The sequence below is a fragment of the Pseudophryne corroboree genome, chromosome 3 (genome assembly GCF_028390025.1).
Source record: "Pseudophryne corroboree isolate aPseCor3 chromosome 3, aPseCor3.hap2, whole genome shotgun sequence".
In the NCBI taxonomy this organism is placed as follows: Eukaryota; Metazoa; Chordata; class Amphibia; order Anura; family Myobatrachidae; genus Pseudophryne; species Pseudophryne corroboree.
In genome coordinates, this window is record NC_086446.1 from 441,356,793 (window position 1) to 441,379,351 (window position 22,559).

The 22,559-nt window shown below is 47.4% G+C and overlaps 35 non-coding genes across 35 annotated transcripts; 15 read left to right on the forward strand and 20 right to left on the reverse strand.

Moving 5' to 3' along the window:
• Nucleotides 1–1,072: 1,072 nt before the first annotated feature.
• On the reverse strand, nt 1,073–1,143 carry TRNAG-GCC (transfer RNA glycine (anticodon GCC)). Its single transcript has one exon. It is a non-coding gene; the product is annotated as a tRNA-Gly (tRNA).
• A 1,041-nt stretch (nt 1,144–2,184) lies between these two features.
• On the reverse strand, nt 2,185–2,255 carry TRNAG-GCC (transfer RNA glycine (anticodon GCC)). The gene has a single exon. It is a non-coding gene; the product is annotated as a tRNA-Gly (tRNA).
• Nucleotides 2,256–2,362: 107 nt separating this feature from the next.
• On the forward strand, nt 2,363–2,435 carry TRNAK-CUU (transfer RNA lysine (anticodon CUU)). The gene has a single exon. It is a non-coding gene; the product is annotated as a tRNA-Lys (tRNA).
• Nucleotides 2,436–2,925: 490 nt separating this feature from the next.
• TRNAG-GCC (transfer RNA glycine (anticodon GCC)) lies at nt 2,926–2,996 on the reverse strand. The gene has a single exon. It is a non-coding gene; the product is annotated as a tRNA-Gly (tRNA).
• A 107-nt stretch (nt 2,997–3,103) lies between these two features.
• On the forward strand, nt 3,104–3,176 carry TRNAK-CUU (transfer RNA lysine (anticodon CUU)). The gene has a single exon. It is a non-coding gene; the product is annotated as a tRNA-Lys (tRNA).
• An 861-nt stretch (nt 3,177–4,037) lies between these two features.
• On the reverse strand, nt 4,038–4,108 carry TRNAG-GCC (transfer RNA glycine (anticodon GCC)). The gene has a single exon. It is a non-coding gene; the product is annotated as a tRNA-Gly (tRNA).
• A 301-nt stretch (nt 4,109–4,409) lies between these two features.
• Nucleotides 4,410–4,480, reverse strand: TRNAG-GCC (transfer RNA glycine (anticodon GCC)). The gene has a single exon. It is a non-coding gene; the product is annotated as a tRNA-Gly (tRNA).
• Nucleotides 4,481–4,587: 107 nt separating this feature from the next.
• Nucleotides 4,588–4,660, forward strand: TRNAK-CUU (transfer RNA lysine (anticodon CUU)). The gene has a single exon. It is a non-coding gene; the product is annotated as a tRNA-Lys (tRNA).
• Nucleotides 4,661–5,150: 490 nt separating this feature from the next.
• Nucleotides 5,151–5,221, reverse strand: TRNAG-GCC (transfer RNA glycine (anticodon GCC)). The gene has a single exon. It is a non-coding gene; the product is annotated as a tRNA-Gly (tRNA).
• Nucleotides 5,222–5,328: 107 nt separating this feature from the next.
• Nucleotides 5,329–5,401, forward strand: TRNAK-CUU (transfer RNA lysine (anticodon CUU)). The gene has a single exon. It is a non-coding gene; the product is annotated as a tRNA-Lys (tRNA).
• An 861-nt stretch (nt 5,402–6,262) lies between these two features.
• On the reverse strand, nt 6,263–6,333 carry TRNAG-GCC (transfer RNA glycine (anticodon GCC)). The gene has a single exon. It is a non-coding gene; the product is annotated as a tRNA-Gly (tRNA).
• Nucleotides 6,334–6,445: 112 nt separating this feature from the next.
• TRNAK-CUU (transfer RNA lysine (anticodon CUU)) lies at nt 6,446–6,518 on the forward strand. Its single transcript has one exon. It is a non-coding gene; the product is annotated as a tRNA-Lys (tRNA).
• Nucleotides 6,519–7,374: 856 nt separating this feature from the next.
• Nucleotides 7,375–7,445, reverse strand: TRNAG-GCC (transfer RNA glycine (anticodon GCC)). Its single transcript has one exon. It is a non-coding gene; the product is annotated as a tRNA-Gly (tRNA).
• Nucleotides 7,446–7,552: 107 nt separating this feature from the next.
• On the forward strand, nt 7,553–7,625 carry TRNAK-CUU (transfer RNA lysine (anticodon CUU)). Its single transcript has one exon. It is a non-coding gene; the product is annotated as a tRNA-Lys (tRNA).
• Nucleotides 7,626–8,486: 861 nt separating this feature from the next.
• Nucleotides 8,487–8,557, reverse strand: TRNAG-GCC (transfer RNA glycine (anticodon GCC)). The gene has a single exon. It is a non-coding gene; the product is annotated as a tRNA-Gly (tRNA).
• Nucleotides 8,558–8,669: 112 nt separating this feature from the next.
• Nucleotides 8,670–8,742, forward strand: TRNAK-CUU (transfer RNA lysine (anticodon CUU)). Its single transcript has one exon. It is a non-coding gene; the product is annotated as a tRNA-Lys (tRNA).
• An 856-nt stretch (nt 8,743–9,598) lies between these two features.
• TRNAG-GCC (transfer RNA glycine (anticodon GCC)) lies at nt 9,599–9,669 on the reverse strand. The gene has a single exon. It is a non-coding gene; the product is annotated as a tRNA-Gly (tRNA).
• A 107-nt stretch (nt 9,670–9,776) lies between these two features.
• TRNAK-CUU (transfer RNA lysine (anticodon CUU)) lies at nt 9,777–9,849 on the forward strand. Its single transcript has one exon. It is a non-coding gene; the product is annotated as a tRNA-Lys (tRNA).
• A 789-nt stretch (nt 9,850–10,638) lies between these two features.
• On the forward strand, nt 10,639–10,711 carry TRNAK-CUU (transfer RNA lysine (anticodon CUU)). Its single transcript has one exon. It is a non-coding gene; the product is annotated as a tRNA-Lys (tRNA).
• Nucleotides 10,712–12,316: 1,605 nt separating this feature from the next.
• Nucleotides 12,317–12,387, reverse strand: TRNAG-GCC (transfer RNA glycine (anticodon GCC)). Its single transcript has one exon. It is a non-coding gene; the product is annotated as a tRNA-Gly (tRNA).
• A 107-nt stretch (nt 12,388–12,494) lies between these two features.
• On the forward strand, nt 12,495–12,567 carry TRNAK-CUU (transfer RNA lysine (anticodon CUU)). The gene has a single exon. It is a non-coding gene; the product is annotated as a tRNA-Lys (tRNA).
• An 861-nt stretch (nt 12,568–13,428) lies between these two features.
• On the reverse strand, nt 13,429–13,499 carry TRNAG-GCC (transfer RNA glycine (anticodon GCC)). Its single transcript has one exon. It is a non-coding gene; the product is annotated as a tRNA-Gly (tRNA).
• A 301-nt stretch (nt 13,500–13,800) lies between these two features.
• On the reverse strand, nt 13,801–13,871 carry TRNAG-GCC (transfer RNA glycine (anticodon GCC)). Its single transcript has one exon. It is a non-coding gene; the product is annotated as a tRNA-Gly (tRNA).
• Nucleotides 13,872–13,978: 107 nt separating this feature from the next.
• On the forward strand, nt 13,979–14,051 carry TRNAK-CUU (transfer RNA lysine (anticodon CUU)). The gene has a single exon. It is a non-coding gene; the product is annotated as a tRNA-Lys (tRNA).
• Nucleotides 14,052–14,541: 490 nt separating this feature from the next.
• TRNAG-GCC (transfer RNA glycine (anticodon GCC)) lies at nt 14,542–14,612 on the reverse strand. The gene has a single exon. It is a non-coding gene; the product is annotated as a tRNA-Gly (tRNA).
• Nucleotides 14,613–14,719: 107 nt separating this feature from the next.
• TRNAK-CUU (transfer RNA lysine (anticodon CUU)) lies at nt 14,720–14,792 on the forward strand. Its single transcript has one exon. It is a non-coding gene; the product is annotated as a tRNA-Lys (tRNA).
• Nucleotides 14,793–16,394: 1,602 nt separating this feature from the next.
• Nucleotides 16,395–16,465, reverse strand: TRNAG-GCC (transfer RNA glycine (anticodon GCC)). The gene has a single exon. It is a non-coding gene; the product is annotated as a tRNA-Gly (tRNA).
• A 671-nt stretch (nt 16,466–17,136) lies between these two features.
• TRNAG-GCC (transfer RNA glycine (anticodon GCC)) lies at nt 17,137–17,207 on the reverse strand. Its single transcript has one exon. It is a non-coding gene; the product is annotated as a tRNA-Gly (tRNA).
• Nucleotides 17,208–17,877: 670 nt separating this feature from the next.
• TRNAG-GCC (transfer RNA glycine (anticodon GCC)) lies at nt 17,878–17,948 on the reverse strand. Its single transcript has one exon. It is a non-coding gene; the product is annotated as a tRNA-Gly (tRNA).
• A 112-nt stretch (nt 17,949–18,060) lies between these two features.
• Nucleotides 18,061–18,133, forward strand: TRNAK-CUU (transfer RNA lysine (anticodon CUU)). Its single transcript has one exon. It is a non-coding gene; the product is annotated as a tRNA-Lys (tRNA).
• An 861-nt stretch (nt 18,134–18,994) lies between these two features.
• On the reverse strand, nt 18,995–19,065 carry TRNAG-GCC (transfer RNA glycine (anticodon GCC)). Its single transcript has one exon. It is a non-coding gene; the product is annotated as a tRNA-Gly (tRNA).
• Nucleotides 19,066–19,172: 107 nt separating this feature from the next.
• On the forward strand, nt 19,173–19,245 carry TRNAK-CUU (transfer RNA lysine (anticodon CUU)). The gene has a single exon. It is a non-coding gene; the product is annotated as a tRNA-Lys (tRNA).
• A 1,601-nt stretch (nt 19,246–20,846) lies between these two features.
• On the reverse strand, nt 20,847–20,917 carry TRNAG-GCC (transfer RNA glycine (anticodon GCC)). The gene has a single exon. It is a non-coding gene; the product is annotated as a tRNA-Gly (tRNA).
• A 1,041-nt stretch (nt 20,918–21,958) lies between these two features.
• Nucleotides 21,959–22,029, reverse strand: TRNAG-GCC (transfer RNA glycine (anticodon GCC)). Its single transcript has one exon. It is a non-coding gene; the product is annotated as a tRNA-Gly (tRNA).
• A 107-nt stretch (nt 22,030–22,136) lies between these two features.
• TRNAK-CUU (transfer RNA lysine (anticodon CUU)) lies at nt 22,137–22,209 on the forward strand. The gene has a single exon. It is a non-coding gene; the product is annotated as a tRNA-Lys (tRNA).
• Nucleotides 22,210–22,559: the final 350 nt, after the last annotated feature.

Consider the following 22,559-nt stretch of genomic DNA (forward strand, 5'->3'; position numbering starts at 1 on the left):
AGATTTCTACCACTGAACCACCAATGATCCACAGATGCTTAATTTTAGACTTACTCATGTACTTTAGTGTACAAAACAAAGCAGGAGAGTCAGGATGCCTTGCCTTGCCATCACCACAACTCCTCGGTTACCAAGCATTGCTAACTCAGTCGGTAAAGCATGAGACTCTTAATATCAGGGTCGTGGGTTCGAGCCCCACATTGGGTGGATGTTTTTTTTTTTCTTTTCCTGTACCATTGTATGTGGAACACTGTCAACTTGCCCCACCACAGCGCAAATGGCTGTCCTCACTTTCACAAAATACACTGCCATATCAGCAAAAACTCAGGACTGCATTGGCCGGGAATCGAACACAGGCCTCCCACGTGGCAGGCGAGAATTCTACCACTGAACCACCAATGCTCCACAGATACTTAATTTTACACTTACTCGTGTACTTTAGTGTATGAAATAAAGCAGGAGTGTCAGGGTGCCTTGCCTTGCCATCACCTCCATGCATTCTCAACCAAGCCTGGCTAGCTCAGTCGGTAGAACATGAGACTCTTAATCTCAGGGTCGTGGGCTCGAGCCCCACGTTGGGCGGATGTTTTTTCTTTTCCTGTACCATTGTATGTGGAACACTGTATACTTGCACCACCACAGCGCAAATGGCTGTCCTCACTTTCACAAAATGCACTGCCCTATCAGCATAAACTCAGGAATGTATTGACCGGGAATTGAACCCGGCCTCCCACGTGGCCGGCTAGATTTCTACCACTGAACCACCAATGATCCACAGATGCTTAATTTTAGACTTTCTCATGTACTTTAGTGTACAAAACAAAGCAGGAGAGTCTGGATGCCTTGCCTTGCTATCACCACAACTCCTCGGTTACCAAGCATTGCTAACTCAGTCGGTAAAGCATGAGACTCTTAATCTCAGGGTCGTGGGTTCGAGCCCCACATTGGTCGGATGTTTTTTTTCTTTTCCTGTACCATTGTATGTGGAACACTGTCAACTTGCACCACCACAGCGCAAGTGGCTGTCCTCACTTTCACAAAATGCACTGCCATATCAGCAAAAATTCAGGACTGCATTGGCCGGAAATCGAACCCGGGCCTCCCGCGTGGCAGGCGAGAATTCTACCACTGAACCACCAATGCTCCACAGATACTTAACTTTACACTTACTCGTGTACTTTAGTGTATGAAATAAAGCAGGAGTGTCAGGATGCCTTGCCTTGCCATCACCTCCATACATTCTCAACCAAGCCTGGCTAGCTCAGTCGGTAAAGCATGAGACTCTTAATCACAGGGTCGTTGGTTCGAGCCCCACGTTGGGCGGATGTTTTTTCTTTTCCTGTACCATTGTATGTGGAACACTGTATCCTTGCACCACCACAGCGCAAATGGCTGTCCTCACTTTCACAAAATACACTGCCATATCAGCAAAAACTCAGGACTGCATTGGCCGGGAATCGGTTCCGGGCCTCACGCGTGGCAGGCGAGAATTCTACCACTGAACCACCAATGCTCCACAGATGCCTAATTTTACACTTACTCATGTACTTTAGTGTATAAAACAAAGCAGGAGTGTCAGGATGCCTTGCCTTGCCATCACCTCCAAGCCTACGTAACCAAGCCCGACTAGCACAGTCGCTAGAGCATAAGACTATTAATCTTAGGGTCATGTATTTGAGCTCCATGTTGGGCAGTTGTTTTTTTCTCTTCCTGTACCATTGTATGTGGAACAGTGTATACTTGCATCACCACAGCGCAAATGGCTGTCCTCACTTTCACAAAATGCACTGCCCTATCAGCAAAAACTCAGGAATGTATTGACCGGGAATTGAACCCGGCCTCCCACGTGGCCGGCTAGATTTCTACCACTGAACCACCAATGATCCACAGATGCTTAATTTTAGACTTACTCATGTACTTTAGTGTACAAAACAAAGCAGGAGAGTCAGGATGCCTTGCCTTGCCATCACCACAACTCCTCGGTTACCAAGCATTGCTAACTCAGTCGGTAAAGCATGAGACTCTTAATCTCAGGGTCGTGGGTTTGAGCCCCACATTGGGTGGATGTTTTTTTTCTTTTCCTGTACCATTGTATGTGGAACACTGTCAACTTGCCCCACCACAGCGCAAATGGCTGTCCTCACTTTCACAAAATGCACTGCCATATCATCAAAAGCTAAGGACTGCATTGGCCGGGAATCGAACCCAGGCCTCCCGCGTGGCAGGCGAGAATTCTTCCACTGAACCACCAATGCTCCACAGATACTTAATTTTACACTTACTCGTGTACTTTAGTGTATGAAATAAAGCAGGAGTGTCAGGATGCCTTGCCTTGCCATCACCTCCATACATTCTCAACCAAGCCTGGCTAGCTCAGTTGGTAGAGCATGAGACTCTTAATCTCAGGGTCGTTGGTTCAAGCCCCACGTTGGGCGGATGTTTTTTCTTTTCCTGTACCATTGTATGTGGAACACTGTATACTTGCACCACCACAGCGCAAATGGCTGTCCTCACTTTCACAAAATGCACTGCCCTATCAGCAAAAACTCAGGAATGTATTGACCGGGAATTGAACCCGGCCTCCCACGTGGCCGGCTAGATTTCTACCACTGAACCACCAACGATCCAAAGATGCTTAATTTTAGACTTACTCATGTACTTTAGTGTACAAAACAAAGCAGGAGAGTCAGGATGCCTTGCCTTGCCATCACCACAACTCCTCGGTTACCAAGCATTGCTAACTCAGTCGGTAAAGCATGAGACTCTTAATCTCAGGGTCGTGGGTTCGAGCCCCACATTGGGCGGATGTTTTTTTTCTTTTCCTCTACCATTGTATGTGGAACACTGTCAACTTGCACCACCACAGCGCAAATGGCTGTCCTCACTTTCACAAAATGCACTGCCATATCAGCAAAACTTCAGGACTGCATTGGCCGGAAATCGAACCCGGGCCTCCTGCGTGGCAGGCGAGAATTCTACCACTGAACCACCAATGCTCCACAGATACTTAACTTTACACTTACTCGTGTACTTTAGTGTATGAAATAAAGCAGGAGTGTCAGGATGCCTTGCCTTGCCATCACCTCCATACATTCTCAACCAAGCCTGGCTAGCTCAGTCGGTAGAGCATGAGACTCTTAATCTCAGGGTCGTGGGTTCGAGCCCCACGTTGGGCGGATGTTTTTTCTTTTCCTGTACCATTGTATGTGGAACACTGTCAACTTGCACCACCACAGCGCAAATGGCTGTCCTCACTTTCACAAAATACACTGCCATATCAGCAAAAACTCAGGACTGCATTGGCCGGGAATCGATTCCGGGCCTCATGAGTGGCAGGCGAGAATTCTACCACTGAACCACCAATGCTCCACAGATGCCTAATTTTACACTTACTCATGTACTTTAGTGTATAAAACAAAGCAGGAGTGTCAGGATGCCTTGCCTTGCCATCACCTCCAAGCCTACGTAACCAAGCCCGACTAGCACAGTCGCTAGAGCATAAGACTATTAATCTTAGGGTCATATATTTGAGCTCCATGTTGGGCAGTTGTTTTTGTCTCTTCCTTTACCATTGTATGTGGAAGAGTGTATACTTGCATCACCACAGCGCAAATGGCTGTCCTCACTTTCACAAAATGCACTGCCCTATCAGCAAAAACTCAGGAATGTATTGACCGGGAATTGAACCCGGCCTCCCACGTGGCCGGCTAGATTTCTACCACTGAACCACCAATGATCCACAGATGCTTAATTTTAGACTTACTCATGTACTTTAGTGTACAAAACAAAGCAGGAGAGTCAGGATGCCTTGCCTTGCCATCACCACAACTCCTCGGTTACCAAACATTGCTAACTCAGTCGGTAAAGCATGAGACTCTTAATCTCAGGGTCGTGGGTTCGAGCCCCACATTGGGCGGATGTTTTTTTTCTTTTCCTGTACCATTGTATGTGGAACACTGTCAACTTGCCTAACCACAGCGCAAATGGCTGTCCTCACTTCCACAAAATGCACTGTCATATCAGCAAAGACTCAGCACTGCATTGGCCGGGAATCGAACCCGGGCCTCCCGCGTGGCAGGCGAAAATTCTACCACTGAACCACCAATGCTCCACAGATACTTAACTTTACACTTACTCGTGTACTTTAGTGTATGAAATAAAGCAGGAGTGTCAGGATGCCTTGCCTTGCCATCACCTCCATACATTCTCAACCAAGCCTGGCTAGCTCAGTCGGTAGAGCATGAGACTCTTAACCTCAGGGTCGTGGGTTCGAGCCCCACATTGGGTGGATGTTTTTTTTCTTTTCCTGTACCATTGTATGTGGAACACTGTCAACTTGCCCCACCACAGCGCAAATGGCTGTCCTCACTTTCACAAAATGCACTGCCATATCAGCAAAAGCTCAAGACTGCTTTGGCCGGGAATCGAACCCAGGCCTCCCGCGTGGCAGGCGAGAATTCTTCCACTGAACCACCAATGCTCCACAGATACTTAACTTTACACTTACTCGTGTACTTTAGTGTATGAAATAAAGCAGGAGTGTCAGGATGCCTTGCCTTGCCATCACCTCCATACATTCTCAACCAAGCCTGGCTAGCTCAGTCGGAAGAGCATGACACTCTTAATCTCAGGGTCGTGGGTTCAAGCCCCACGTTGGGCGGATGTTTTTTCTTTTCCTGTACCATTGTATGTGGAACACTGTACACTTGCACCACCACAGCGCAAATGGCTGTCCTCACTTTCACAAAATGCACTGCCCTATCAGCAAAAACTCAGGAATGTATTGACCGGGAATTGAACCCGGCCTCCCACGTGGCCGGCTAGATTTCTACCACTGAACCACCAACGATCCACAGATGCTTAATTTTAGACTTACTCATGTACTTTAGTGTACAAAACAAAGCAGGAGAGTCAGGATGCCTTGCCTTGCCATCACCACAACTCCTCGGTTACCAAGCATTGCTAACTCAGTCGGTAAAGCATGAGACTCTTAATCTCAGGGTCGTGGGTTCGAGCCCCACATTGGGCGGATGTTTTTTTTCTTTTCCTCTACCATTGTATGTGGAACACTGTCAACTTGCACCACCACAGCGCAAATGGCTGTCCTCACTTTCACAAAATGCACTGCCATATCAGCAAAAATTCAGGACTGCATTGGCCGGAAATCGAACCCGGGCCTCCTGCGTGGCAGGCGAGAATTCTACCACTGAACCACCAATGCTCCACAGATACTTAACTTTACACTTACTCGTGTACTTTAGTGTATGAAATAAAGCAGGAGTGTCAGGATGCCTTGCCTTGCCATCACCTCCATACATTCTCAACCAAGCCTGGCTAGCTCAGTCGGTAGAGCATGAGACTCTTAATCTCAGGGTCGTGGGTTCGAGCCCCACGTTGGGCGGATGTTTTTTCTTTTCCTGTACCATTGTATGTGGAACACTGTATACTTGCACCACCACAGCGCAAATGGCTGTCCTCACTTTCACAAAATACACTGCCATATCAGCAAAAACTCAGGACTGCATTGGCCGGGAATCGATTCCGGGCCTCACGAGTGGCAGGCGAGCATTCTACCACTGAACCACCAATGCTCCACAGATGCCTAATTTTACACTTACTCATGTACTTTAGTGTATAAAACAAAGCAGGAGTGTCAGGATGCCTTGCCTTGCCATCACCTCCAAGCCTACGTAACCAAGCCCGACTAGCACAGTAGCTAGAGCATAAGACTATTAATCTTAGGGTCATGTATTTGAGCTCCATGTTGGGCAGTTGTTTTTTTCTCTTCCTTTACCATTGTATGTGGAACAGTGTATACTTGCATCACCACAGCGCAAATGGCTGTCCTCACTTTCACAAAATGCACTGCCCTATCAGCAAAAACTCAGGAATGTATTGACCGGGAATTGAACCCGGCCTCCCACGTGGCCGGCTAGATTTCTACCACTGAACCACGAATGATCCACAGATGCTTAATTTTAGACTTACTCATGTACTTTAGTGTACAAAACAAAGCAGGAGAGTCAGGATGCCTTTCCTTGCCATCACCACAACTCCTCGGTTACCAAGCATTGCTAACTCAGTCGGTAAAGCATGAGACTCTTAATCTCAGGGTCGTGGGTTCGAGCCCCACATTGGGCGGATGTTTTTTTTCTTTTCCTGTACCATTGTATGTGGAACACTGTCAACTTGCACCACCACAGCGCAAATGGCTGTCCTCACTTTCACAAAATGCACTGCCATATCAGCAAAAACTCAGGACTGCATTGGCCGGGAATCGAACCCGGGCCTCCCGCGTGGCAGGCGAGAATTCTACCACTGAACCACCAATGCTCCACAGGTACTTAATTTTACACTTACTCGTGTACTTTAGTGTATGAAACAAAGCAGGAGTGTCAGGATGCCTTGCCTTGCCTTGCCATCACCTCCATACATTCGCAACCAAGCCTGGCTAGCTCAGTCGGTAGAGCATGAGACTCTTAATCTCAGGGTCGTGGGTTCGACCCCCACGTTGGGCGGATGTTTTTTCTTTTCCTGTACCATTGTATGTGGAACACTGTATACTTGCACCACCACAGTGCAAATGGCTGTCCTCACTTTCACAAAAGACACTGCCATATCAGCAAAAACTCAGGACTGCATTGGCCGGGAATCGATTCCGGGCCTCACGCGTGGCAGGTGAGAATTCTACCACTGAACCACCAATGCTCCACAGATGCCTAATTTTACACTTACTCATGTACTTTAGTGTATAAAACAAAGCAGGAGTGTCAGGATGCCTTGCCATCACCTCCAAGCCTACGTAACCAAGCCCGACTAGCACAGTCGCTAGAGCATAAGACTATTAATCTTAGGGTCATGTATTTGAGCTCCATGTTGGGCAGTTGTTTTTTTCTCTTCCTGTACCATTGTATGTGGAACAGTGTATACTTGCATCACCACAGCGCAAATGGCTGTCCTCACTTTCACAAAATGCACTGCCCTATCAGCAAAAACTCAGGAATGTATTGACCGGGAATTGAACCCGGCCTCCCACGTGGCTGGCTAGATTTCTACCACTGAACCACCAATGATCCACAGATGCTTAATTTTAGACTTACTCATGTACTTTAGAGTACAAAACAAAGCAGGAGAGTCAGGATGCCTTGCCTTGCCATCACCACAACTCCTCGGTTACCAAGCATTGCTAACTCAGTCGGTAAAGCATGAGACTCTTAATCTCAGGGTCGTGGGTTCGAGCTCCACATTGGGTGGATGTTTTTTTTCTTTTCCTGTACCATTGTATGTGGAACACTGTCAACTTGCCCCACCACAGCGCAAATGGCTGTCCTCACTTTCACAAAATGCACTGCCATATCAGCAAAAGCTCAGGACTGCATTGGCCGGGAATCGAACCCGGGCCTCCCGCGTGGCAGGCGAGAATTCTACCACTGAACCACCAATGCTCCACGGATACTTAATTTTACACTTACTCGTGTACTTTAGTGTATGAAATAAAGCAGGAGTGTCAGGATGCCTTGCCTTGCCATCACCTCCATACATTCTCAACCAAGCCTGGCTAGCTCAGTCGGTAGAGCATGAGACTCTTAATCTCAGGGTCGTGGGTTCGAGCCCCACGTTGGGCGGATGTTTTTTCTTTTCCTGTACCATTGTATGTGGAACACTGTATACTTGCACCACCACAGCGCAAATGGCTGTCCTCACTTTCACAAAATACACTGCCATATCAGCAAAAACTCAGGACTGCATTGGCCGGGAATCGATTCCGGGCCTCACGAGTGGCAGGCGAGCATTCTACCACTGAACCACCAATGCTCCACAGATGCCTAATTTTACACTTACTCATGTACTTTAGTGTATAAAACAAAGCAGGAGTGTCAGGATGCCTTGCCTTGCCATCACCTCCAAGCCTACGTAACCAAGCCCGACTAGCACAGTAGCTAGAGCATAAGACTATTAATCTTAGGGTCATGTATTTGAGCTCCATGTTGGGCAGTTGTTTTTTTCTCTTCCTTTACCATTGTATGTGGAACAGTGTATACTTGCATCACCACAGCGCAAATGGCTGTCCTCACTTTCACAAAATGCACTGCCCTATCAGCAAAAACTCAGGAATGTATTGACCGGGAATTGAACCCGGCCTCCCACGTGGCCGGCTAGATTTCTACCACTGAACCACGAATGATCCACAGATGCTTAATTTTAGACTTACTCATGTACTTTAGTGTACAAAACAAAGTAGGAGAGTCAGGATGCCTTTCCTTGACATCACCACAACTCCTCGGTTACCAAGCATTGCTAACTCAGTCGGTAAAGCATGAGACTCTTAATCTCAGGGTCGTGGGTTCGAGCCCCACATTGGGCGGATGTTTTTTTTCTTTTCCTGTACCATTGTATGTGGAACACTGTCAACTTGCACCACCACAGCGCAAATGGCTGTCCTCACTTTCACAAAATGCACTGCCATATCAGCAAAAACTCAGGACTGCATTGGCCGGGAATCGAACCCGGGCCTCCCGCGTGGCAGGCGAGAATTCTACCACTGAACCACCAATGCTCCACAGGTACTTAATTTTACACTTACTCGTGTACTTTAGTGTATGAAACAAAGCAGGAGTGTCAGGATGCCTTGCCTTGCCTTGCCATCACCTCCATACATTCGCAACCAAGCCTGGCTAGCTCAGTCGGTAGAGCATGAGACTCTTAATCTCAGGGTCGTGGGTTTGACCCCCACGTTGGGCGGATGTTTTTTCTTTTCCTGTACCATTGTATGTGGAACACTGTATACTTGCACCACCACAGTGCAAATGGCTGTCCTCACTTTCACAAAATACACTGCCATATCAGCAAAAACTCAGGACTGCATTGGCCGGGAATCGATTCCGGGCCTCACGCGTGGCAGGTGAGAATTCTACCACTGAACCACCAATGCTCCACAGATGCCTAATTTTACACTTACTCATGTACTTTAGTGTATAAAACAAAGCAGGAGTGTCAGGATGCCTTGCCATCACCTCCAAGCCTACGTAACCAAGCCCGACTAGCACAGTCGCTAGAGCATAAGACTATTAATCTTAGGGTCATGTATTTGAGCTCCATGTTGGGCAGTTGTTTTTTTCTCTTCCTGTACCATTGTATGTGGAACAGTGTATACTTGCATCACCACAGCGCAAATGGCTGTCCTCACTTTCACAAAATGCACTGCCCTATCAGCAAAAACTCAGGAATGTATTGACCGTGAATTGAACCCGGCCTCCCACGTGGCTGGCTAGATTTCTACCACTGAACCACCAATGATCCACAGATGCTTAATTTTAGACTTACTCATGTACTTTAGTGTACAAAACAAAGCAGGAGAGTCAGGATGCCTTGCCTTGCCATCACCACAACTCCTCGGTTACCAAGCATTGCTAACTCAGTCGGTAAAGCATGAGACTCTTAATCTCAGGGTCGTGGGTTCGAGCTCCACATTCGGTGGATGTTTTTTTTCTTTTCCTGTACCATTGTATGTGGAACACTGTCAACTTGCCCCACCACAGCGCAAATGGCTGTCCTCACTTTCACAAAATGCACTGCCATATCAGCAAAAGCTCAGGACTGCATTGGCCGGGAATCAAACCCAGGCCTCCCGCGTGGCAGGCGAGAATTCTACCACTGAACCACCAATGCTCCACAGATACTTAGTTTTACACTTACTCGTGTACTTTAGTGTATGAAATAAAGCAGGAGTGTCAGGATGCCTTGCCTTGCCATCACCTCCATACATTCTCAACCAAGCCTGGCTAGCTCAGTCGGTAGAGCTTGAGACTCTTAATCTCAGGGTCGTGGGTTCAAGCCCCACGTTGGGTGGATGTTTTTTCTTTTCCTGTACCATTGTATGTGGAACACTGTATACTTGCACCACCACAGCGCAAATGGCTGTCCTCACTTTCACAAAATGCACTGCCATATCAGCAAAAATTCAGGACTGCATTGGCCGGAAATCGAACCCGGGCCTCCCTCGTGGCAGGCGAGAATTCTACCACTGAACCACCAATGCTCCACAGATACTTAACTTTACACTTACTCGTGTACTTTAGTGTATGAAATAAAGCAGGAGTGTCAGGATGCCTTGCCTCCCACGTGGCCGGCTAGATTTCTACCACTGAACCACTAATGATCCACAGATGCTTAATTTTAGACTTACTCATGTACTTTAGTGTACAAAACAAAGCAGGAGAGTCAGGATGCCTTGCCTTGCCATCACCACAACTCCTCGGTTACCAAGCATTGCTAACTCAGTCGGTAAAGCATGAGACTCTTAATCTCAGGGTCGTGGGTTCGAGCCCCACATTGGGCAGATGTTTTTTTTCTTTTCCTGTACCATTGTATGTGGAACACTGTCAACTTGCACCACCACAGCGCAAATGGCTGTCCTCACTTTCACAAAATGCACTGCCATATCAGCAAAAATTCATGACTGCATTGGCCGGAAATCGAACCCGGGCCTCCCATGTGGCAGGCGAGAATTCTACCACTGAACCACCAATGCTCCACAGAAACTTAATGTTACACTTACTCGTGTACTTTAGTGTATGAAATAAAGCAGGAGTGTCAGGATGCCTTGCCTTGCCATCACCTCCATACATTCGCAACCAAGCCTGGCTAGCTCAGTCGGTAGAGCATGAGACTCTTAATCACAGGGTCGTGGGTTCGACCCCCACGTTGGGCGGATGTTTTTTCTTTTCCTGTACCATTGTATGTGGAACACTGTATACTTGCACCACCACAGCGCAAATGGCTGTCCTCACTTTCACAAAATACACTGCCATATCAGCAAAAACTCAGGACTGCATTGGCCGGGAATCGATTCCGGGCCTCACGCGTGGCAGGCGAGAATTCTACCACTGAACCACCAATGCTCCACAGATGCCTAATTTTACACTAACTCATGTACTTTAGTGTACAACACAAAGCAGGAGTGTCAGGATGCCTTGCCTTGCCATCACCTCCAAGCCTACGTAACCAAGCCCGACTAGCACAGTCGCTAGAGCATAAGACTATTAATCTTAGGGTCATGTATTTGAGCTCCATGTTGGGCAGTTGTTTTTTTCTCTTCCTGTACCATTGTATGTGGAACAGTGTATACTTGCATCACCACAGCGCAAATGGCTGTCCTCACTTTCACAAAATGCACTGCCCTATCAGCAAAAACTCAGGAATGTATTGACCGGGAATTGAACCCGGCCTCCCACGTGGCCGGCTAGATTTCTACCACTGAACCACCAATGATCCACAGATGCTTAATTTTAGACTTACTCATGTACTTTAGTGTACAAAACAAAGCAGGAGAGTCAGGATGCCTTGCCTTGCCATCACCACAACTCCTCGGTTACCAAGCATTGCTAACTCAGTCGGTAAAGCATGAGACTCTTAATATCAGGGTCGTGGGTTCGAGCCCCACATTGGGTGGATGTTTTTTTTTTTCTTTTCCTGTACCATTGTATGTGGAACACTGTCAACTTGCCCCACCACAGCGCAAATGGCTGTCCTCACTTTCACAAAATACACTGCCATATCAGCAAAAACTCAGGACTGCATTGGCCGGGAATCGAACACAGGCCTCCCACGTGGCAGGCGAGAATTCTACCACTGAACCACCAATGCTCCACAGATACTTAATTTTACACTTACTCGTGTACTTTAGTGTATGAAATAAAGCAGGAGTGTCAGGGTGCCTTGCCTTGCCATCACCTCCATGCATTCTCAACCAAGCCTGGCTAGCTCAGTCGGTAGAACATGAGACTCTTAATCTCAGGGTCGTGGGCTCGAGCCCCACGTTGGGCGGATGTTTTTTCTTTTCCTGTACCATTGTATGTGGAACACTGTATACTTGCACCACCACAGCGCAAATGGCTGTCCTCACTTTCACAAAATGCACTGCCCTATCAGCATAAACTCAGGAATGTATTGACCGGGAATTGAACCCGGCCTCCCACGTGGCCGGCTAGATTTCTACCACTGAACCACCAACGATCCACAGATGCTTAATTTTAGACTTACTCATGTACTTTAGTGTACAAAACAAAGCAGGAGAGTCAGGATGCCTTGCCTTGCCATCACCACAACTCCTCGGTTACCAAGCATTGCTAACTCAGTCGGTAAAGCATGAGACTCTTAATCTCAGGGTCGTGGGTTCGAGCCCCACATTGGGCGGATGTTTTTTTTCTTTTCCTCTACCATTGTATGTGGAACACTGTCAACTTGCACCACCACAGCGCAAATGGCTGTCCTCACTTTCACAAAATGCACTGCCATATCAGCAAAAATTCAGGACTGCATTGGCCGGAAATCGAACCCGGGCCTCCTGCGTGGCAGGCGAGAATTCTACCACTGAACCACCAATGCTCCACAGATACTTAACTTTACACTTACTCGTGTACTTTAGTGTATGAAATAAAGCAGGAGTGTCAGGATGCCTTGCCTTGCCATCACCTCCATACATTCTCAACCAAGCCTGGCTAGCTCAGTCGGTAGAGCATGAGACTCTTAATCTCAGGGTCGTGGGTTCGAGCCCCACGTTGGGCGGATGTTTTTTCTTTTCCTGTACCATTGTATGTGGAACACTGTCAACTTGCACCACCACAGCGCAAATGGCTGTCCTCACTTTCACAAAATACACTGCCATATCAGCAAAAACTCAGGACTGCATTGGCCGGGAATCGATTCCGGGCCTCATGAGTGGCAGGCGAGAATTCTACCACTGAACCACCAATGCTCCACAGATGCCTAATTTTACACTTACTCATGTACTTTAGTGTATAAAACAAAGCAGGAGTGTCAGGATGCCTTGCCTTGCCATCACCTCCAAGCCTACGTAACCAAGCCCGACTAGCACAGTCGCTAGAGCATAAGACTATTAATCTTAGGGTCATATATTTGAGCTCCATGTTGGGCAGTTGTTTTTGTCTCTTCCTTTACCATTGTATGTGGAAGAGTGTATACTTGCATCACCACAGCGCAAATGGCTGTCCTCACTTTCACAAAATGCACTGCCCTATCAGCAAAAACTCAGGAATGTATTGACCGGGAATTGAACCCGGCCTCCCACGTGGCCGGCTAGATTTCTACCACTGAACCACCAATGATCCACAGATGCTTAATTTTAGACTTACTCATGTACTTTAGTGTACAAAACAAAGCAGGAGAGTCAGGATGCCTTGCCTTGCCATCACCACAACTCCTCGGTTACCAAACATTGCTAACTCAGTCGGTAAAGCATGAGACTCTTAATCTCAGGGTCGTGGGTTCGAGCCCCACATTGGGCGGATGTTTTTTTTCTTTTCCTGTACCATTGTATGTGGAACACTGTCAACTTGCACCACCACAGCGCAAATGGCTGTCCTCACTTTCACAAAATGCACTGTCATATCAGCAAAGACTCAGCACTGCATTGGCCGGGAATCGAACCCGGGCCTCCCGCGTGGCAGGCGAAAATTCTACCACTGAACCACCAATGCTCCACAGATACTTAACTTTACACTTACTCGTGTACTTTAGTGTATGAAATAAAGCAGGAGTGTCAGGATGCCTTGCCTTGCCATCACCTCCATACATTCTCAACCAAGCCTGGCTAGCTCAGTCGGTAGAGCATGAGACTCTTAACCTCAGGGTCGTGGGTTCGAGCCCCACATTGGGTGGATGTTTTTTTTCTTTTCCTGTACCATTGTATGTGGAACACTGTCAACTTGCCCCACCACAGCGCAAATGGCTGTCCTCACTTTCACAAAATGCACTGCCATATCAGCAAAAGCTCAAGACTGCTTTGGCCGGGAATCGAACCCAGGCCTCCCGCGTGGCAGGCGAGAATTCTTCCACTGAACCACCAATGCTCCACAGATACTTAATTTTACACTTACTCGTGTACTTTAGTGTATGAAATAAAGCAGGAGTGTCAGGATGCCTTGCCTTGCCATCACCTCCATACATTCTCAACCAAGCCTGGCTAGCTCAGTCGGAAGAGCATGACACTCTTAATCTCAGGGTCGTGGGTTCAAGCCCCACGTTGGGCGGATGTTTTTTCTTTTCCTGTACCATTGTATGTGGAACACTGTACACTTGCACCACCACAGCGCAAATGGCTGTCCTCACTTTCACAAAATGCACTGCCCTATCAGCAAAAACTCAGGAATGTATTGACCGGGAATTGAACCCGGCCTCCCACGTGGCCGGCTAGATTTCTACCACTGAACCACCAATGATCCACAGATGCTTAATTTTAGACTTACTCATGTACTTTAGTGTACAAAACAAAGCAGGAGAGCCAGGATGCCTTGCCTTGCCATCACCACAACTCCTCGGTTACCAAGCATTGCTAACTCAGTTGGTAAAGCATGAGACTCTTAATCTCAGGGTCGTGGGTTCGAGCCCTACATTGGTCGGATGTTTTTTTTCTTTTCCTGTACCATTGTATGTGGAACACTGTCAGCTTGCACCACCACAGCGCAAATGGCTGTCCTCACTTTCACAAAATGCACTGCCATATCAGCAAAAATTCAGGACTGCATTGGCCAGAAATCGAACCCGGGCCTCCCGCGTGGCAGGCGAGAATTCTACCACTGAACCACCAATGCACCACAGATACTTCACTTTACACTTACTCGTGTACTTTAGTGTATGAAATAAAGCAGGAGTGTCAGGATGCCTTGCCTTGCCATCACCTCCACACATTCTCAACCAAGCCTGGCTAGCTCAGTCGGTAGAGCATGAGACTCTTAATCTCAGGGTCGTGGGTTCAAGCCCCACGTTGGGCGGATGTTTTTTCTTTTCCTGTACCATTGTATGTGGAACACTGTCAACTTGCACCACCACAGCGCAAATTGCTGTCCTCACTTTCACAAAATACACTGCCATATCAGCAAAAACTCAGGACTGCATTGGCCGGGAATCGATTCCGGGCCTCACGAGTGGCAGGCGAGAATTCTACCACTGAACCACCAATGCTCCACAGATGCCTAATTTTACACTTACTCATGTACTTTAGTGTATAAAACAAAGCAGGAGTGTCAGGATGCCTTGCCTTGCCATCACCTCCAAGCCTACGTAACCAAGCCCGACTAGCACAGTCGCTAGAGCATAAGACTATTAATCTTAGGGTCATGTATTTGAGCTCCATGTTGGGCAGTTGTTTTTTTCTCTTCCTTTACCATTGTATGTGGAACAGTGTATACTTGAATCACCACAGCGCAAATAGCTGTCCTCACTTTCACAAAATGCACTGCCCTATCAGCAAAAACTCAGGAATGTATTGACCGGGAATTGATCCCGGCCTCCCACGTGGCCGGCTAGATTTCTACCACTGAACCACCAATGATCCACAGATGCTTAATTTTAGACTTACTCATGTACTTTAGTGTACAAAACAAAGCAGGAGAGTCAGGATGCCTTGCCTTGCCATCACCACAACTCCTCGGTTACCAAGCATTGCTAACTCAGTCGGTAAAGCATGAGACTCTTAATCTCAGGGTCGTTGGTTCGAGCCCCACATTGGGCGGATGTTTTTTTTCTTTTCCTGTACCATTGTATGTGGAACACTGTCAACTTGCCCCACCACAGCGCAAATGGCTGTCCTCACTTTCACAAAATGCACTGTCATATCAGCAAAGACTCAGCACTGCATTGGCTGGGAATCGAACCCGGGCCTCCCGCGTGGCAGGCGAGAATTCTATTACTGAACCACCAATGCTCCACGGATACTTAATTTTACACTTACTCGTGTACTTTAGTGTATGAAATAAAGCAGGAGTGTCAGGATACCTTGCCTTGCCATCACCTCCATACATTCTCAACCAAGCCTGGCTAGCTCAGTCGGTAGAGCATGAGACTCTTAATCTCAGGGTCGTGGGTACGAGCCCCTCGTTGGGCGGATATTTTTTCTTTTCCTGTACCATTGTATGTGGAACACTGTATACTTGCACCACCACAGCGCAAATGGCTGTCCTCACTTTCACAAAATGCACTGCCCTATCAGCAAAAACTCAGGAATGTATTGACCGGGAATTGAACCCGGCCTCCCACGTGGCCGGCTAGATTTCTACCACTGAACCACCAATGATCCACAGATGCTTAATTTTAGACTTACTCATGTACTTTAGTGTACAAAACAAAGCAGGAGAGTCAGGATGCCTTGCCTTGCCATCACCACAACTCCTCGGTTACCAAGCATTGCTAACTCAGTCGGTAAAGCATGAGACTCTTAATCTCAGGGTCGTGGGTTCGAGCCCCACATTGGGCGGATGTTTTTTTTCTTTTCCTGTACCATTGTATGTGGAACACTGTCAACTTGCCCCACCACAGCGCAAATGGCTGTCCTCACTTTCACAAAATGCACTGCCATATCAGCAAAAATTCAGGACTGCATTAGCCGGGAATCAAACCCGGGCCTCCCGCGTGGCAGGCGAGAATTCTACCACTGAACCACCAATACTCCACAGGTACTCAATTTTACACTTACTCGTGTACTTTAGTGTATGAAACAAAGCAGGAGTGTCAGGATGCCTTGCCTTGCCATCACCTCCAAGCCTACGTAACCAAGCCCGACTAGCACAGTCGCTAGAGCATAAGACTATTAATCTTAGGGTCATGTATTTGAGCTCCATGTTGGGCAGTTGTTTTTTTCTCTTCCTGTACCATTGTATGTGGAACAGTGTATACTTGCATCACCACAGCGCAAATGGCTGTCCTCACTTTCACAAAATGCACTGCCCTATCAGCAAAAACTCAGGAATGTATTGACCGGGAATTGAACCCGGCCTCCCACATGGCCGGCTAGATTTCTACCACTGAACCACCAATGATCCACAGATGCTTAATTTTAGACTTACTCATGTACTTTAGTGTACAAAACAAAGCAGGAGAGTCAGGATGCCTTGCCTTGCCATCACCGCAACTCCTCGGTTACCAAGCATTGCTAACTCAGTCGATAAAGCATGAGACTCTTAATCTCAGGGTCATGGGTTCGAGCCCCACATTGGGCGGATGTTTTTTTTCTTTTCCTGTACCATTGTATGTGGAACACTGTCAACTTGCACCACCACAGCTCAAATGGCTGTCCTCACTTTCACAAAATGCACTGCCATATCAGCAAAAACTCAGGACTGCATTGGCCAGGAATCGAACCCGTGCCTCCCGCGTGGCAGGCGAGAATTCTACCACTGAACCACCAATGCTCCACAGATACTTAATTTTACACTTACTCGTGTACTTTAGTGTATGAAATAAAGCAGGAGTGTGAGGATGCCTTGCCTTGCCATCACCTCCATACATTCTCAACCAAGCCTGGCTAGCTCAGTCGGTAAAACACGAGACTCTTAATCTCAGGGTCGTGGGTTCGAGCCTCACGTTGGGTGGATGTTTTTTCTTTTCCTGTACCATTGTATGTGGAACACTGTATACTTGCACCACCACAGCGCAAATGGCTGTCCTCACTTTCACAAAATGCACTGCCCTATCAGCAAAAACTCAGGAATGTATTGACCGGGAATTGAACCCGGCCTCCCACGTGGCCGGCTAGATCTCTACCACTGAACCACCAATGATCCACAGATGCTTAATTTTAGACTTACTCATGTACTTTAGTGTACAAAACAAAGCAGGAGAGTCAGGATGCCTTGCCTTGCCATCACCACAACTCCTCGGTTACCAAGCATTGCTAAATCAGTTGGTAAAGTATGAGACTCTTAATCTCAGGGTCGTGGGTTTGAGCCCTACATTGGTCGGATGTTTTTTTTCTTTTCCTGTACCATTGTATGTGGAACACTGTCAACTTGCACCACCACAGCGCAAATGGCTGTTCTCACTTTCACAAAATGCACTGCCATATCAGAAAAAACTCAGGACTGCATTGGCCAGGAATCGAACCCGGAGCTCCCGCGTGGCAGGCGAGAATTCTACCACTGAACCACCAATGCTCCACAGATACTTAATTTTACACTTACTCGTGTACTTTAGTGTATGAAACAAAGCAGGAGTGTCAGGATGCCTTGCCTTGCCTTGCCATCACCTCCACACATTCACAACCAAGCCTGGCTAGCTCAGTCGGTAGAGCATGAGACTCTTAATCTCAGGGTCGTGGGTTCGAGCCCCACGTTGGGCAGATGTTTTTTCTTTTCCTGTACCATTGTATGTGGAACACTGTATACTTGCACCACCACAGCGCAAATGGCTGTCCTCACTTTCACAAAATACACTGCCATATCAGCAAAAACTCAGGACTGCATTGGCCGGGAATCAATTCCGGGCCTCACGCGTGGCAGGCGAGAATTCTACCACTGAACCACCAATGCTCCACAGATGCCTAATTTTACACTTACTCATGTACTTTAGTGTATAAAACAAAGCAGGAGTGTCAGGATGCCTTGCCTTGCCATCACCTCCAAGCCTACGTAACCTAGCCCGACTAGCACAGTCGCTAGAGCATAAGACTATTAATCTTAGGGTCATGTATTTGAGCTCCATGTTGGGCAGTTGTTTTTTTCTCTTCCTGTACCATTGTATGTGGAACAGTGTATACTTGCATCACCACAGCGCAAATGGCTGTCCTCACTTTCACAAAATGCACTGCCCTATCAGCAAAAACTCAGGAATGTATTGACCGGGAATTGAACCCGGCCTCCCACGTGGCCGGCTAGATTTCTACCACTGAACCACCAATGATCCACAGATGCTTATTTTTAAACTTACTCATGTACTTTAGTGTACAAAACAAAGCAGGAGAGTCAGGATGCCGTCCCTTCCCATCACCACAACTCCTCGGTTACCAAGCATTGCTAACTCAGTCGGTAAAGCATGAGACTCTTAATCTCAGGGTCGTGGGTTCGAGCCCCACATTGGGCGGATGTTTTTTTTCTTTTCCTGTACCATTGTATGTGGAACACTGTCAACTTGCACCACCACAGCGCAAATGGCTGTCCTCACTTTCACAAAATGCACTGCCATATCAGCAAAAACTCAGGACTGCATTGGCCGGGAGTTGAACCCGGGCCTCCCGCGTGGCAGGCGAGAATTCTACCACTGAACCACCAATGCTCCACAGATACTTAATTTTACACTTACTCGTGTACTTTAGTGTATGAAACAAAGCAGGAGTGTCAGGATGCCTTGCCTTGCCATCACCTCCATACATTCTCAACCAAGCCTGGCTAGCTCAGTCGGTAGAGCATGAGAGTCTTAATCTCAGGGTCGTGGGTTCGAGCCCCACGTTGGGCAGATGTTTTTTCTTTTCCTGTACCATTGTATGTGGAACACTGTATACTTGCACCACCACAGCGCAAATGGCTGTCCTCACTTTCACAAAATACACTGCCATATCAGCAAAAACTCAGGACTGCATTGGCCGGGAATCAATTCCGGGCCTCACGCGTGGCAGGCGAGAATTCTACCACTGAACCACCAATGCTCCACAGATGCCTAATTTTACACTTACTCATGTACTTTAGTGTATAAAACAAAGCAGGAGTGTCAGGATGCCTTGCCTTGCCATCACCTCCAAGCCTACGTAACCTAGCCCGACTAGCACAGTCGCTAGAGCATAAGACTATTAATCTTAGGGTCATGTATTTGAGCTCCATGTTGGGCAGTTGTTTTTTTCTCTTCCTGTACCATTGTATGTGGAACAGTGTATACTTGCATCACCACAGCGCAAATGGCTGTCCTCACTTTCACAAAATGCACTGCCCTATCAGCAAAAACTCAGGAATGTATTGACCGGGAATTGAACCCGGCCTCCCACGTGGCCGGCTAGATTTCTACCACTGAACCACCAATGATCCACAGATGCTTATTTTTAAACTTACTCATGTACTTTAGTGTACAAAACAAAGCAGGAGAGTCAGGATGCCGTCCCTTCCCATCACCACAACTCCTCGGTTACCAAGCATTGCTAACTCAGTCGGTAAAGCATGAGACTCTTAATCTCAGGGTCGTGGGTTTGAGCCCCACGTTGGGCGGATGTTTTTTCTTTTCCTGTACCATTGTATGTGGAACACTGTATACTTGCACCACCACAGCGCAAATGGCTGTCCTCACTTTCACAAAATACACTGCCATATCAGCAAAAACTCAGGACTGCATTGGCCGGGAATCGATTCCGGGCCTCACGCGTGGCAGGCGAGAATTCTACCACTGAACCACCAATGCTCCACAGATGCCTAATTTTACACTTACTCATGTACTTTAGTGTATAAAACAAAGCTGGAGTGTCAGGATGCCTTGCCTTGCCATCACCTCCAAGCCTACGTAACCAAGCCCGACTAGCACAGTCGCTAGAGCATAAGACTATTAATCTTAGGGTCATGTATTTGAGCTCCATGTTGGGCAGTTGTTTTTTTCTCTTCCTGTACCATTGTATGTGGAACAGTGTATACTTGCATCACCACAGCGCAAATGGCTGTCCTCACTTTCACAAAATGCACTGCCCTATCAGCAAAAACTCAGGAATGTATTGACCGGGAATTGAACCCGGCCTCCCACGTGGCCGGCTAGATTTCTACCACTGAACCACCAATGATCCACAGATGCTTAATTTTAGACTTACTCATGTACTTTAGTGTACAAAACAAAGCAGGAGAGTCAGGATGCCTTGCCTTGCCATCACCACAACTCCTCGGTTACCAAGCATTGCTAACTCAGTCAGTAAAGCATGATACTCTTAATCTCAGGGTCGTGGGTTCGAGCCCCACATTGGGCGGATGTTTTTTTTCTTTTCCTGTACCATTGTATGTGGAACACTATCAACTTGCCCCACCACAGCACAAATGGCTGTCCTCACTTTCACAAAATGCACTGCCATATCAGCAAAAACTCAGGACTGCATTGGCCGGGAATCAAACCCAGGGCTCCCGCGTGGCAGGCGAGAATTCTACCACTGAACCACCAATGCTCCACAGATACTTAATTTTACACTTGCTCGTGTACTTTAGTGTATGAAACAAAGCAGGAGTGTCAGGATGTCTTGCCTTGCCATCACCTCCACACATTCTCAAATAAGCCTGGCTAGCTCAGTCGGTAGAGCATGAGAGTCTTAATCTCAGGGTCGTGGGTTCGAGCCCCACGTTGTGCGGATGTTTTTTCTTTTCCTGTACCATTGTATGTGGAACACTGTATACTTGCACCACCACAGCGCAAATGGCTGTCCTCACTTTCACAAAATACACTGCCATATCAGCAAAAATTCAGGACTGCATTGGCCGGGAATCGATTCCGGGCCTCACGCGTGGCAGGCGAGAATTCTACCACTGAACCACCAATGCTCCACAGATGCCTAAATTTACACTTACTCATGTACTTTAGTGTATAAAACAAAGCAGGAGTGTCAGGATGCCTTGCCTTGCCATCACCTCCAATCCTACGTAACCAAGCCCGACTAGCACAGTTGCTAGAGCATAAGACTATTAATCTTAGGGTCATGTATTTGAGCTCCATGTTGGGCAGTTGTTTTTTTCTCTTCCTGTACCATTGTATGTGGAACAGTGTATACTTGCATCACCACAGCGCAAATGGCTGTCCTCACTTTCACAAAATGCACTGCCCTATCAGCAAAAACTCAGGAATGTATTGACCGGGAATTGAACCCGGCCTCCCACGTGGCCGGCTAGATTTCTACCACTGAACCACCAATGATCCACAGATGCTTAATTTTAGACTTACTCATGTACTTTAGTGTACAAAACAAAGCAGGAGAGTCAGGATGCCTTGCCTTGCCATCACCACAACTCCTCGGTTACCAAGCATTGCTAACTCAGTCGGTAAAGCATGAGACTCTTAATCTCAGGGTTGTTGGTTTGAGCCCCACATTGGGCGGATGTTTTTTTTCTTTTCCTGTACCATTGTATGTGGAACACTGTCAACTTGCACCACCACAGTGCAAATGGCTGTCCTCACTTTCACAAAATGCACTGCCATATCAGCAAAAACTCAGGACTGCATTGGCCGGGAATCGAACCCGGGCCTCCCACGTGGCAGGCGAGAATTCTACCACTGAACCACCAATGCTCCACAGATACTTAATTTTACACTTACTCGTGTACTTTAGTGTATGAAACAAAGCAGGAGTGTCAGGATGCCTTGCCTTGCCATCACCTCCATACATTCTCAACCAAGCCTGGCTAGCTCAGTCGGTAGAGCATGAGACTCTTAATCTCAGGGTCGTGGGTTCGAGCCCCACGTTGGGCGGATGTTTTTTCTTTTCCTGTACCATTGTATGTGGAACACTGTATACTTGCACCACAACAGCGCAAATGGCTGTCCTCACTTTCACAAAATACACTGCCATATCAGGAAAAACTCAAGACCGCATTGGCCGGGAATCGATTCCGGGCCTCACGCGTGGCAGGCGAGAATTCTACCACTGAACCACCAATGCTCCACAGATGCCTTATTTTACACTTACTCATGTACTTTAGTGTATAAAACAAAGCAGGAGTGTCAGGATGCCTTGCCTTGCCATCACCTCCAAGCCTACGTAATCAAGCCCGACTAGCACAGTCGCTAGAGCATAAGACTATTAATCTTAGGGTCATGTA